This window comes from Dipodomys merriami, unplaced genomic scaffold (assembly GCF_024711535.1).
Source record: "Dipodomys merriami isolate MVZ:Mamm:240054 unplaced genomic scaffold, mDipMer1.0.p SCAF_14, whole genome shotgun sequence".
In the NCBI taxonomy this organism is placed as follows: Eukaryota; Metazoa; Chordata; class Mammalia; order Rodentia; family Heteromyidae; genus Dipodomys; species Dipodomys merriami.
The window spans coordinates 26,101,406-26,115,733 of NW_027202715.1; the positions used below are offsets into that span (position 1 = coordinate 26,101,406).

General features: G+C 39.9%; 1 protein-coding gene across 5 annotated transcripts in view; it reads left to right on the plus strand.

The window, feature by feature from the left end:
- Positions 1-14,328, plus strand: part of Ank3 (ankyrin 3) — a 557,851-nt gene that overhangs the window by 378,213 nt on the left and 165,310 nt on the right. The window lies entirely within an intron of this gene.

Sequence of the window (14,328 nt, forward strand, 5' to 3'; positions counted from 1 at the left end):
TCTAGTGATTAATTAGAGATAAGAGTCTCACAGACTTTGTTTCCCAGGCTGGCAGACATTTCTAAGCCACCAGCACCAAGCTTAGAAGTATCTTTTGCTGAATACCAGTGGCTCATGATGATACCAATGGCTGAGATTTGAAGATCATGACTCAAAACTAGCCCTGCTGGATAAATCTATTAGACTTTTATCTCCAATTAACCAGCAAAAGTCTAGAACTAGAAGCATGGTTCAAGTGGTAGAATACTAGTAGTGAGCAAAAAGATTGAGTAACAAGAATTTGAGGCCCTGACTTTAAGACCCAATATTATCACACACTCACTAAAGTTTTTGTCACAAGTAGAAATTAAATTAGAAGCAGGATGGAGTAATGGCTTAAATGTCTGGACTTTAAAATCAGACTCTAGAGTTCAAAGCTCAGCTTTAACTACATTGTGTGTGTGTCTATAAGTTTCCTCATATATTAGATTAGTTAATAGGAATTATAGAATTGTATTTTAGCCAGAAGAAAGTGGTAACACCTCTCTCCCGTTGAGTCACTGTGAGAATTAAGAGAGATGGTAGAGGTAAAGCTCTTAGCTAAGCAGTCTAGCAACCTTAAGGAATTTTGTTCTTTCCCTCTTATAATTCTTTAGTTCTATAAAAATAAATAAGAGCTCTGATTGTTTTCATATACAGATTATTTTCTGCCCTATTGTCATCAGCTTGCTGAATGTCTTTATCGATCGTAAGTGGTTTGAGTGTCAGTCAGTTCTTTTCATTCTGCAGCTCTTTTCTTACTGCATTAACTACATCCTTGACATGGAAGATGCAAGGCCTGTTTTGACTCTTTGAAGGACAAAGCTAAGCACTACTTTAAGCCATGTAGAAGGAGGGCATGTCATTGTTACAGCTGAAGTTAATTTCAAGATGCGTTTTTCTGGTTTTATTTTGTAATCCATAGTATAATAATTAAAAACTTATTAAGCCACATCTCATTGGGACATTTGGAGAATTTATATCAGATAGTACTGGAAGTTTATCTTTTATGACATTGTTCAGAAATTCACTGATGCTGCTGGAAAAATAGGATTGCTGGACTGCTTAAGCAAATTAAGATCACAAATCACAGTATTTTCAAACTCCTTTTAACCGTCCCAGAGTCAACATTCATGTGAAAACAATGATCATGGTAATTACAAAAGATGTTCCTTTGTTAATGAAAGATCAATGTAAACATCAGACCTGCCTTTTGGTAAATTTGCCTGAATCACTAGAAGCAGTATGAAATAATCATGCTTACAGGAAGTTTTCCTTGTTTACTCCTTACTCTCAAATGTAGAAGGTAAAGATAAGAGGCCCTGAACCACAGAACAGATCAAATTCTTCCTTTTCAGAATAAAAAAGGGGGGAGTTTTTAGATTCCCAGGTTCAAATTCCTGGGATGCCCCATGTCAGGTCTGGCCATTCTCTTCTTTATGCCAAGTTAAAGATACATAGTGATGGACAGAGAAAGGAGATGGTTACATAACAAGCATTTCATGGCAGGGCCCTTCAGTCCATCTTCAGCCATCTTAGGGAGACATGAGCTTTAAATCTAAATAGACAAAGAACTGGAGGCAGAGAGAGACAGACAGACAGACAGACAGAGAGACAGAGAAAGAGAGAGAAAAAACAATAATTAAACAGACTCAGTGAAAAGTGTGGTTTGGTTGACCATTATTATTTCAGTCTTTGTTCTTTGAGCTTCCAGAGAAGTTGTTAGAATTTGTTTCTTCTATCATCCCTTGAGGGGAGCATAAAAGTCACTGTTTCTTGTTGGGTGGTCTATTCTGAGTTTTTTACTATTCTCTTCCTTTGGGAGCAGGTTCCATCATCCCTCCTTGTTTACACCTTATCAGTAATAAGGCCTGACCTTCCTGGAACTCAAGGGGTCTCCAAAGTAACAGCAGGAGAGAATGGCACAGATGCAAAATAGAGACTGGGCTGTCTACCTGTTATCTTGCTTTTAATTAATTTATGGGCCCATGAGTCAGTGTTTAAAAAATAAGACTTAAGCTACTATTATAAAAACAGTGAAGATTGTTGAACTTCATTTTCTATGAACTAGCTGCAGGTTATAACTATAAACGATATACCATAAATCATAGGTGAATAGAAGTATAGGAGTATAGGAGATGATTGAAAGTAATTTACAAAACAACCACAGCAATCGTAATCTGTGGGGAGCTCTGATTTTGTTGTCTGCTTGTGACAGATAGTAAAAGAGAATAGAGAATTGAGACCTTTGAAGACAGATACAGTATGACAGCTGTTTGAGGACACAGTCCAGAGGATGGCTACCTGCTAACACTAAAGTTGGAGAATAGGAACAAAGCCATTTTCCAGCCAAGGCCTGTACAGAGTAGATGTTCCTTCCCAAAGTAGTTAAGAGACAGAAACAAATGCAGTGTGTGTGACTAAGGAGAGGACACAATGGAACTGGCTTGCTTTCTATGTTTCTTTGTAATGCTTGCTAATTCATGCAGCAATAAAGCAGATCCCAGGCAGGGACAAATTTATACCTCTAAGGAACAATTCTAGCCATGATTTGCAACATATTTACTAAGTTTTATTAAGCCTTTTTCTCAGATTTTTATTATGATGTCGGTTTTGATTTTTTGCCTTGTGATTTTGCTCTATGCATGAAAGACAATCCATCTGACATCTTCAGTATTTCCTCAGGATTATCCTTGGGGTGAGATGACCTGTTCAGCCTCCTGGGTCCCCTACCGGGAGGTAATGCATGGCTGTTAAATGCTGCAGTGCAGTGCAGCGTCAGCAGTTTTCAAGCTTTGAATTGCGCCTGCCCAGATGGCCTCAGCATCCTCTCTATTAATGCACAATCTATGCTCTTTTAGCAAATCATCCCAGCTCTCTTGAGGAAGAGAATGAAACTGAGACGCAGCAGAGAGTTCTGCCTAGCATTCCAGTAAGGGACATTATCCACTGGACTAACTAAAAGTCAAATTACATTATGTGAATATCTGTGAAGTTTCTATTATCGATGGAAGAAGATACATTAACACTTAGCAGGCTGAGAGTTTTGTGGGTTTTTTTTTCTTTTAGCAAATATATTGGGTCACCTAACTTAATCCCCTTCTTATTATTGATCTTTCTCTTGTAAATTACTATTCAGCTACCCATTTTGAAAAGAAAATTGAACAATGTCCTTCTATTAGTCTTGCTATTTGTGGTTTGACCTCTGAAAAGATTGGGGATTTATGTCTCTAAAAGAATTTCAAGTGGTTCACATCTCAGAAAGATGGAACTAAAAAGTACCTTCCACCAAGCAGCTGGGATGAGCCCAGGAAGACAAGTGCATAGTAAACCACAGGCCTTAAAAGCAATGATATGTGTGGAAATGAAAGCGTGGATTGTAGTTTTGTGTGTAGTACCAGGGATCAAACTCAGGGCCTCATGGATACAAAGTAAGGCCTCTACCAATGACCAACAACCCAAGACTAATTTTCACTTTTTTGCAAAAGGAAATCATGCAGTTATCTATAGGAATCATGCTTATATGAAAGAACTCAAATGTTTTATCATATGAATCCTACTAAGAACAGTGAGTTATAATGTTAACAACACCTTTAGTTTACTATGCTCAGCTTACTACTCTGTACATCCTATCTATGATCCCATCAGTAAGAGTATCTTGCCCAAGAAAATTGACAGAATTGTAGGAAGGTACTTGGCTTTATGCTGTCCTAATTCTGTAGGCTAGAACTTGGCATGTGTGTGCTACAGATTAATTCACATGTCTGTTTGATGGCCTTTGTCAAATACCACGTTTAAACTAGGTTTTGACAAATACTAGGACACATGGGGAACTCCATTAAATCATACAGAAGGTTCATTTAAAAAAAGACAAAGCAGATCGGGCAACATTGTCTAGGACAGGAAGAATTCCAGGAAGAAAAAGAATCACTGAAGTTGGAAGGTTCCTATTTCTTCCCCTTTCCTGCATACATGTTTTGCTTTTTTACAGGACTACTGTAGAATTGTTGCTCTGAGAACATTTTTAAATGACCTAAATAAATCCTATTTTGAAATCATGAAATAAAATTCTATTAAGGTAGGAGTTAACCAAGCTTAGCCTTATTCATTTGCACTTTAAAAGAGAATTATTCATTAGCTGTAGAAATTTCATACCCTCCAGTAAGTGCAAACAGCAGCATGGGGCTGTTGTGCCCTAGACTGACCCTCTATAGAACATTCTAGCACATTTTCTGCACGCATTCTTCTCAGATGATGCATGACGGCCTCCTTGAGTACTGCAGTTTCTCCATGGCAATGTTAAAAAAAATTGCGCTTTTCCTCTTGTGTTTGAAGACTATAGAGGAAGGGCAAAAGAGAACCTGCAGGAGAAGAGATCAGCATTTTATAGAATTGAAAGATTGTAACAAGAGACAATCATTTGCTGACTCTCCCAGGTGACATGGTAAAACAAATCTGGAGAGGAGAGAGTGTCAGGGACAGAGCACATCCTTAGAACGGATAGGGCAATGTATACCACCAAAAAAAAAAAAAGGAAGAAAAGGGAAGGAGGATAGAGAAGAAAAGGAGAGGGAGACCAAAGTACAACTGTGAGTGTAAAATGAGAGGAGATAGTGAGTCTAGCCAGGAGCATTGCCCTACTGGGCTAAGGGCCTTGGCCTTGATCCTGTAGGTGAAAGGAAGTCACTGCAGGTTTCTACATGGAGAAGTAGAGTGATGGCAGTTGTGTTTAACAAGTAGGAAGGGGATGGATGAGATGAATGAAGGGGAATGAGAGTCATTTGTGAACTGTGGTAGACTTCAGTCTCACTGGGCAGGAGACACATGTCTAACCCTGGTAACTGCGTCTCTCTAGAGCCCTGAGCCCCTGGTTTTCAACAGGGGCCAAGAGCTCAGTAGAAGTATTTCTGGTTGGCAGAGTGACTGATATGTAATAAGAACTCCAGAACAGCTTAGCCATCCTCAATACATGGAATAATCCCATTCAAATAAAAATGTTCCAACCCCAACACAAATGGTGTCCTGCTGGATTAAGCATCTCTTCACAGCCCAGAGATGGAGAATTGGGGGAAGGGAGCCATGCAGAAGGAAGAGGACCAGGCAGGAGACAGGGTCCTCAGGATGGGAGGAAAGGTCCAGAAGTTCCTGCTCAGTCTGAGATTCTCTTCAAGTGACCTCAAGTACCTCTAGAGGTACTGTTTAGTTATCACTACTGTGACTTGGAAATTATATGGAAAAACTGCCACAAAATTCATGCTAATTTAAGTAGTAGCTTTCTTTTATTACTATCAGGGACAATGACAAGTTTCCTGTGCATTATTTCATTTATTTTTCACTGTGATCCTATGAAGTATGCCCCATATTACACCAAGAAGCAGGAAGTTAAAGGTTTTATGCAAAGCTACACATCTCTGAAGTAGCTTGGGGTGAGGAGCAGTAAAATAAGACATGAAAAGAAATGAATTATGCTCAGAGACAATGTATACTTAAGCACTGTACTTAGTCCAGGGCCATCTCCAGCAAACCACAACTGACAACAATGTCCCTTGTAACTGCTGCTGGCTCTCCATCCTCAGCTAGACCTAGGGTTGCAAGACAAATTAAATACAGTTTTGAATCCTTGATAAGCATGCTTTCAAAGGAACTCTTGATGATTAGAAAACTCCTGACCTCAAAATGAGCTTTACAATGTTGGTGCGGGGGGCGGGGGGGGGGGGAAGGGGGAGAAGGAGAAGGATTGGGATTGGGGGGGAGGGGGGAGGCTGGGAAAGGATGTGAAGGGTAAACCAAAGGAGGAGGCTGCAATGCTTGGTAAGAAATGTACTCATTATCCTGCCCATGTAATTGTAACCCCTCTGTACAGTATGTTCACAAATAAAATTTAAAAAATTAAAAAAAAAAAGAAAACTCCTGACCTTACATCAAAGACATAATATACAGTTTTTGCTAAAAAAAAAAAAAAAAAAAAAATAAGACAGAGGCTGGGGGTGGGGAAGAACTCACACAGTGGTAAAGCACTTGTGTAGCACTGTGAGTCCCTCCATGTAAGCCTGGCATCTCCCCCACCAACAAAACAACAAAAGAATAAACGAAACAAATGAAAACACACTTTGCAAAGAGTGAGGACATCTGTATTTCAAATTCAAAACAGTTTTTCTAATCATTTACAAGGCAGTGCTTTAGCTAATTTTTCTCTTCAATTCTGACTTGTGAAGACTTCCAGTGTTTCTAGCAAGTTCCTCAAGAAATCTTTGATCAAGCAAGGTTAGTTATTAGATAAGTTATTAGTTATTAGGTAAGAGTTATTAGATCAAAGGATCACCATGAAAAATAAATGAAATAATGCACAGGGAACTAATTAGAAATAGCCACCAAAGCCAAGCTGTGAAAATCTTTCTCAGTAAGTTACCCAAAGTTGAGTTATACCAGTCTTTAAAAAAAAAATCATTTCCGGGCTGGGAAGGTAGCTCAGTGGTAGAGCGCTTGCCTTGCATGCCTGAGGCCCTGGGTTCGATTTCGATTCCTCAGCACCACATAAGCAAAAAGAAAAAAAACCAGAAGTGGCGCTGTGACTCAAGTGGTAGAGTGCTAGCCTTGAGCTGAAGAGCTGAGGGACAGTGCCCATGCCCAGGGTTCAGGCCCCACGACCGGACCCTCCCCCCAAAATATCATTTGCTTGTAACAATCATATTTTATTTATGGCCTCTTAATCAAAATGTAGGTTTACATTTTATTTTATAGCTTATAAAATACCATTCTATATAGTACCACATTTGGAACTCACAAGAAGAGATATTTTTACAGATGAGCAAACTAAGGTCCCCAAGGAGTTATTTTTTTCCCCCACATCTTACTGAGAGTAAATGGCAGAACAGAGGAGACTTGAACCCAGGCCTTCTTACTCATGTTGCATACCTTGATGCTGACAATCAGAGCTGGTAGATCCCACGAGTTGGTGAGTGAGATCAGGGATCCGTGGATGGCAGCTCAGGACAGAGTTATGGCCAGAGGCAATAGTTGGGTTTTCATGGTCCCTGTAAGACCATATTCCATCCTTAGAAGAAGAGTTATGCACACAGACAAGGCTGTTTATACCACAGGTTTTGTTCTTTCCCAAACTTCTTTGTTTAGGAGTTTCTAAACAAAAAAAAACCTTCAAAGACATTGTTTGTATTTCTGTATGTGCTTGAAACTTCAGCGTGCATCTAATCTGATGACCCCGTATGAGAGCAGCCTACTTGAAAAACTAAGTTTTAAGGTGACTGAGATCTCAAATGTCTGCAAGAAATGGTTCACTTCCTGGAACACTATCTCCCATACCCTTAACTCAAACAGTACAGGTTTATCAGAAGTGATGTCAAAATGTGGGAAACTTAAAATACCAATACCGATGCCTTGTAATGTTTATGCTTTTAAGAATTTTAGGGAGGGGGTCGGGGTGGGAGGGATTATAGTAGTGGAGATGGGAGGGCAGGGATGGTAGGGGAAAAACAAAGGAGGAGGCAACAATGCTTGATAAGAAATGTACTCATTACCTTGTTCGTGTAATTGTAACCCCTCTGTACGGTATTTTCACAATTTAAAAAACTTACTTAAAAAAGAGTTTTAGGGAGTGGAGTATTAGAAAAGGGGTAGAATTTTTTTTAATGAAAGTTATAGTATTTTAAGTAATTAAATTTGAAATGTTTCCTCAATGTACAGATGGTAGTTGATTTTAATTGAGTCTTAAAAAACTTAGCCAAAGCCAGGCACTTGGTGGCTCACACCTGTAATCCTAGCTACTCAGGAGGCTGAGATCTGAGGATCACAGTTCAAAGCCAGCCTGGGCAGGAAAGTCCATGAGACTCTTATCTCTAATTAACCACCAGAAAACCAGAGTGACGCTGTGGCTCAAGTGGTAGAGCACTAGCCCTGAGCTGAAGAGCTCAGAGACAGTACCCGGGCCCAGAGTTCAAGCCCCCCAACAACAACAACAAAAAATTTAGCTGGGCTCTGGTAGCTCACACCTGTAATCCTAACTACTCAGGAGGCTGAGATCTGAGGATCACAGTTCAAAGCCAGCTGGAGCAGGAAAGTCTATGAGTAGACTCTTATCTCCAATAAACTACTCAGATAAAAGCTAGAAATGGTACTGTGGCTCAAGTAGTACAGTGCTAGCCTTGAGCATAGAGAGGCTTAGAGACAGAGCCCAGGCCTTGAGTTCAAGCCCCAAGACCAGGGGGGACACAAAAAGAGAAGAAAAAATTCTTTCAGTTCAATTACATTAAGACTCCCTATTTGTTATTTCTTGCTGGGAAAAATTTTCTTCATTAGGCAACAGACTGGTACTTTTAGATGAGCATTTGTAATTGACAACTTTAATAAAAATATGAAAGCCAAGAGTTGTTCTTACTTAAGATGACAGAGTTGAACTTACCATTCTTAGACAGAGAATATTTTGTAAACACTGACAGTTGTATTTTCTTGGAGAAGTGTATGTCAACAGTGTGTTCTGTATAGAATCTGTGCTTCTTAGATTCAGAGATTGGACTAATGTTTGACCAAGTCAGGAAGATACCACTGGGAAACTTTTTCTTCCCTCAGATGAGAAAACCTTGTGAGATCAGACAACTACTGTTCTGGCATTTTTTAGCCATGTGTTATGGTTTGAATCTAAACAATGATCTTCAGAGCTGCATGCATTAAAGTCTTGGTTGCCCATCAGTTGATGGGCTTTCCAGACATAAAAGGGCCCTCACTTCAGTAATGGGTTAATCCATTGCTGAATTCATGGCTGAATGGACTGTTAGGAAGTAGAGCCCGATTGAAGGAAATAGATCACTGGGGAATGCATTTTTGTCCCTGGACCATTTCCCTTGCTTTGTTTCCTGGCCAACGTAAGGTAAGCAGCTTTGCTTCATCACATGTTCTCCTCCTGACTTCAGGACCAAAAGCAAGAAATTCAGCCAAGTGTGGACTGAAACCATGAACCAAAATAATTGTTTCCTCTTACTAAGTTGTTTATGTCAGCCATTTTTTCATGGCAAAGGCAAGTTGAATAACATACCAGGTGACCTGTTGACCCTTTCCAGCTTTATGGTGCTTATCTATGAATCTGAGTTACCACTATAATATGTTATTGTAGAGGTAAAATGAGATCTTGCTTATCTCAGTACCTGCAAAAGTTAAAGCTGTAATTGGTAAATTTTGTCCTATTGTAACTTTGTTCTCATATAAACTAACTATTTGCTTGGTCTAAATCAATAGGTGTCAAAAAAAATTTTAAGTCTTTTAACAAAGGCTGATATGAAAAACAGATATTTAGTCTTTAAGCCTTCAGAGCTTAAATTCCTTGTTTGTAAAAAATAATGGAAATTTTGAAGTGTAGTGTGTGTGTGTGTGTGTGTGTGTGTGTTTAAAAACAACTATCAGACAGGGCTCTGGTGGTTCACGCCTGTAATCCTAGCTACTCAGGAGGCTGAGATCTGAGGATCACACTTCAAAGCCAGCCCGGGCAAGAAAGTCCATTTGACTCTTATCTCCAATAAACACCAGAAAACTAGAAGTGGCATTGTGGCTCAAGTGGTAGAGCTCTAGCCTTAAGCTGAAGAGCTGAGGGACAACGGCCCAGGCCCAGAGTTCAAGCCCCACAACCAAAACACAAAAACAACAACAACAACAAAAAAAAACTATCAGGGTGATTACTATTAAAAAACCCATTGTTAGAGATAGTGTAGAGATAGGAGAATTCCTGTACACTGTTGAGAATGATGTAACTCTTGAAGCCACAGGAAGAATTCATATAACCCATGAGTTCCACTTCTTGAGTATTCACCAAGAGATCATTAAAACCAGACTCTCAAGAGACAGCTGCACACCTAGCTTCATCACAGCATTATTGAGAGTAATCAAAAGAGATGCATAGCCCAGGTGTCTTAGGTAGGTGAATGTCTGAGCAGAATGTGGTCTAGGGGTTCATTAAATTGCTACTCAGCCTTAGACAAGGAAGACATTTTGGTTCATGATTAAGCATATATGAACCCTAGGCTAGGTGAAATCAGCAGGCACTATAAAGCAAATAATGAACAGTTCCACTTGTATGAAATACCCAGCCTACTCAGATTCATAGAGACAGAATTGGGATAGTGATTATTATGGGCTGGAGGGAGAGAGGAATGAGGAACTGCTTATTGATAAGAAATTTCCATTCCTCAAGAAACAGAGTGGATGTAATCAGGGCTACTGAACCATATGTTTTATTGATTAAGGTAAAGTTTTATATTGTGGATATGTTACCACAACTATTTTTTGAAGTATACATTGAAAACCACGAACTATCTTTGTTTGTTTCCAGATTCTGAGACTTGAACTCAGGGCCTGGGTGCTGTACCTGAGTTTTTTTTCTTTTTTGCTCAAAGCTAGTGCTCTACCACTTTGAGCCACAGCGCCACTTCAGATTTTCTGGTGGTTAATTGGAGTTAAGAGTGTCATGGACTTTCCTGCCTGGGCTGGCTTTGAACTGAGATCCTCAGATCTCAACCTCCCAAGTACCTAGGATTATAGACATGAGCCACCAGCACCTAGCTACAAAGTAGGTGTCTACAAAGATCCAGTTAACTGTCACATTCAGTGATGCAAAGGTCCTTGAGGAACAAGGTCCAAAATCACCCTGTCCCTGTCTTCCTATCCCTTTGGCAATAGCTGGAATTATGTGTATCAACTGAGGGTGTGTGTGGAAAGCAAGTGTTGGATATATACTCTAAATAAAGGATCTGCCTTCCCCCCAGTGCTAAATCACTTGAAGAAACCAAAGAAAGAGCTGGCAGTACCTTGCTGAAATCGCTGATGAACCATCCTGTATTTGAGTTGAAGCCCCTGACAATACTAGTGATAAACAGCTTCATGTTATCCTCATAGGGAAGCAAACCTCCTGAGTTCAGAGCAGAACAGATTCAACGTTCAGAAGCTGATTTCACGGCAGAAATCAAATACCCAAGCATTTGCTGCTACTGCCTGGGGGTCCCAGAGCTATCAGCTAATCAACTGGAATTTGGTTGGTCTCCCAGGGAGAGGAGTAAAGTTGGGGAAGTGTCACAAGATCTGTACCTTGAGAATCAGTCTCTGCAAGTCTGGTATGGACTTAATCTCCTTATCTAGAATGCACAGAGAGAAAGCTGGTATGGAATAAGCCAGCAGTTAGCAGAACTGGAGAAGAGACAGAGTTTGTCTGAAAGACCTAGTTCGTTTAGTTAAATTCTCAGGAAGAAAGAGGAAAATATATATTTAATCATGGCAGTCCTCTGGATCAACAGAATAGTGTGTGAGATGTTTCCTGATTTATAGGGGTATTCTTAATGATAAATGCTAAGTTGAATTTCTTTTAAAGAAATTCATACTTAGATTTCAAAATATAAGAGCTGAAGAGCTTTCTAAGAATATTGTCTTGTAACAAATTTTCCTGGAACCAAGCAGTAGTGGTTCATGCCTGTAATCCTAGCTACTCAGGAGTCTGAGATCTGAGGATCCTTGTTCAAAGCCTAGGCAATCAGTCCCTAAGACTTTTTTCTTTTTCTTTTATTTTTTTTGCCAATCCTGGGGCTTGAACTCAGGGCCTGGGCACTGTCCCAGAGCTGCTTTTGCTCAAGACTAGCACTCTACCACTTGAGCCATAACACCACTTCTGGCTTTTTCTGTTTATGTGGTACTAAATAATCGAACCTAGGGCTTCATGCATGCTAGGCAAGCACTCTTATCACTAAGCCACATTCCTAGCCCCCCAAGACTCTTATCTCCAGTTAACCACTCAAAAACTGGAAGTGGAGCTGTGGTTCAAAGTGGTAGATCACTAGCTTTGAGCAGAAGAGCTCAGGGACAACACCTAGGCCCTGAATTCAAGCCCCACAACCGACAAAAAAAAGAAAAGAAAAGAAAATTTTCCTGGGCATATTCTCCAAGAAGCAAATCCTTATCCATGAAAGCACCATTGCTCACAAAAATAAAAATTAAAGGTAATAATTTAAAACAACAGACTGAGCACTGGTGGCTTGTGCCTGTGATCCTAGCAATTCAGATGAATGAGATCTGAGGATTGTGGTTCAAAGCCAGCCTAGGCAGGAAAGTCTGTGAGACTCTTATCTCCAATTAAGTCTGTGAGACTTATCTCCACCAGAAAACTGGAAGTGGAGTTGTGGCTCATAGTGGTAAAGTGCTAGCCTTGAGCAAAGGAGCTCAGGGACAGTGCTCAGACCCTAAATTCAAGCTCCATGTCACACACACACACACACACACACACACACACACACACACACACACACACACACACACACACACACACACACACACACACACACACACACACACACACACACACACACACACACACACACACACACACACACACACACACACACACACACACACACACACACACACACACGTCCTTAGGTAATCTCATAAAATAGAATGGAGTATGGTACATATCACAGTATTGAAGAATCTTGGAAAAGTGAACAAAGCCATTCACAAACAGCAACATGTTGGAGGATACAATATCAAAGTAGGAAAATCCAGAGAACAGAGTAGATAAGTAGCTCAACACGAGAATTAAAGACTTTTTATTTAAAGAATGGGAAATGACCACTTGATAGAATGGGATTTCTTTTAAAGATGGTGAACATATTGTTCATATTCTAGAATCAGATATAATCACTCATGCAGCTTGTCAGTGTACTTAAAATCACTAAATTGTGTACTCCAAAATGGTGAAATTTATGTTACCTCAATTTCAGTTTATTCACATTATAAAAAATAAACTATTAGAGTAAATCTTCAGTGAAATAATAAAAACTTACAGGGAAAAAAGTGGATTTAAACCCTCGGGCAATTAAAATTGAAATTCTGTATTTTTTCTACATTGTATCAAATGTTAAATATTTATCAAACATTTATAAATTACCTACTCTGGATTTTAACAGAAATCTCCCCTTAAGATGCTTAAAAACTTAGAGAAGGTATACTCATAACTGGGGGTTGAATGATGATAATATTCTTTGCTTCACTATACTCTCTGTGGACTTGTTTGCTAATCTTTTTTTTTCTGTTTCTATTTCCACCATGAGTAGTGCTAAAGTATAAAGGAATAGAATGATAAATATAAACATTTTAATATGCACGTGTCTTACATGCCTACTCTCAAGACATTGAAATTTAGATCCTGCTGCATCTTGTTTCCCAACTTTTTAATCACTATAGTAACTTAAATGCAAAAGTAATAAGAATTAGCTGGGGCTGGGGCTGGGAAGGTGGCTCAGTGGTAGAGCGTTTGCCTTGTATGCATGAGGCCCTGGGTTTGATTCCTCAGCACCACATAAGCAGGGAAAAAAAAGCCTGAAGTGGTGCCATGGCTCAAGTGGTAGAGCACTAGCCTTCAGCTGAAGAGCTGAGGGACAGCGCCCAGGCCCAGAGTTCAGGCCCCAAGACCAGACCACCCCCCCACCAAAAAAAAGAATTAGCTGGGGATACTCAACGTCGTATTATTTGGAACTTGAATTTGATTTTGAGAACATGTCAAGAAACCAAGCTAAAATCATTGCATTATTTAATTCTCCATAGGTAGAAGATTTTGAGTGATACCTTACATTTACCTATTCTCTTAGAGATAACCTCTCAGTCATCTTCAAAGGACTGACATAGTAGGAAAAAGAGGAAACCCGTAATGATGTTCCATGTGTACATATTCATGTATGTTAATCCGGAGGCTTGAATTCAGGGCTTGGGCTGTTCCTGCGCTATTTTTGCTCATGGCTAGCGCTCTGCCACTTGAGCCACAGCTCTACTTCCAGCTTTTTTGATGATAATTGGAACTATATGTTTCATGGATTTTCCTGCTCAGGCTGGCTTTGAACTGCATTCCTCAGATCTCTGCTTCCTGAGTACCTAGGATTACAGGCTTGAGCCACCAGTGCCTGGCTAAACGAGCAGTTCTTTATATATTCAAGCTAAAAGGAAAAAAAAAAGTTTCAATTTATCACCAGCAGGATAGGAAATGATCTTGCATTGGTGACTGAGCCAAGAAGTAAACTTAGCTGTTCTTTGAGCTGGGATTTTTAGCAAGGCTGAGAGGGAGGAAATAGGCATTTCCCAGCAGAGATGGTTGCTGCTTCTAGGTTGATGTTGTCAATAACATTTACATGCTTCTATCAAGTTGTAACGTGATAGATACTAGATGCCACATGTATCTATTATGTCACATCAACCATGGCTCAGCCTGAGACTGACAACTTCTCTGCTGATCCTACCCAGCTCAGTCCTGCTGTGGTCCTGACAGCCCCA